The sequence below is a fragment of the Erithacus rubecula genome, assembly GCF_903797595.1.
Source record: "Erithacus rubecula genome assembly, contig: scaffold_443_arrow_ctg1, whole genome shotgun sequence".
NCBI lineage: Eukaryota > Metazoa > Chordata > Aves > Passeriformes > Muscicapidae > Erithacus > Erithacus rubecula.
The window spans coordinates 40891-41581 of NW_027635896.1; positions in this window are offsets into that span (position 1 = coordinate 40891).

The following is a 691-nucleotide window of genomic DNA, read 5'->3' on the forward strand; positions in this document are numbered from 1 at the left end:
AGGAGGAAGAGGAAGAGCGGGAAGAGACGGAAGAGAAGCAGCGGGAGGAAGAGGAGGGACACAGGAGGAGCGGCAGGAAGAGGAGGAGCGATTTTGGAACCACGCGCTTTTCTCTCCCGTTCGATCACGTCGCAGTTTCCCCGGGTCCGGAAGACCCGGAAGCATCGCCCCCCAAAATCCTGCAGGTGAGCTGGGAGGGGGAGCTCGCCCCAAATCCATCATGGGGTCTCCGGGAGGGTTTTATTTTGCATTTCAGGGGATGTTTGGATCTTGCAAGAGCCCAAAGCCACGACTGCAGGAAGGGTTTCAAGACAAACTTCCATCTGGTCAGGCACTGGCGCGTCCACACAGGGGCAGACCCTACGAGTGTCCCGAGTGCGGTAAGAGCTTCTCCAGGAGATTTACCTTGACCAAACACCAGCGGAGTCTCCACTGAGAGAAGCCTTGTGAGTGCCCTGAGTGCAGGAAAAGCTGCTGGCCAAGGGCAGCAGCAAGGGTGAAGGGTTCGTGTGGCACAGGCAGCCCGAGCTGTGGAGCCCTCAGGCCTCCGTGGCAGAGGCGCCCTCAGGAACGGCACCGGGACTGGCACCGGCTGTGGGGATTGGTTGTGGCTTTAGATCTTCCCAGAGCAGAGCAGCTGCTGGCTGCTGTAAAGTTGTTTCTTGTCAAGGCACGTCAGGCTCCAAAGGCA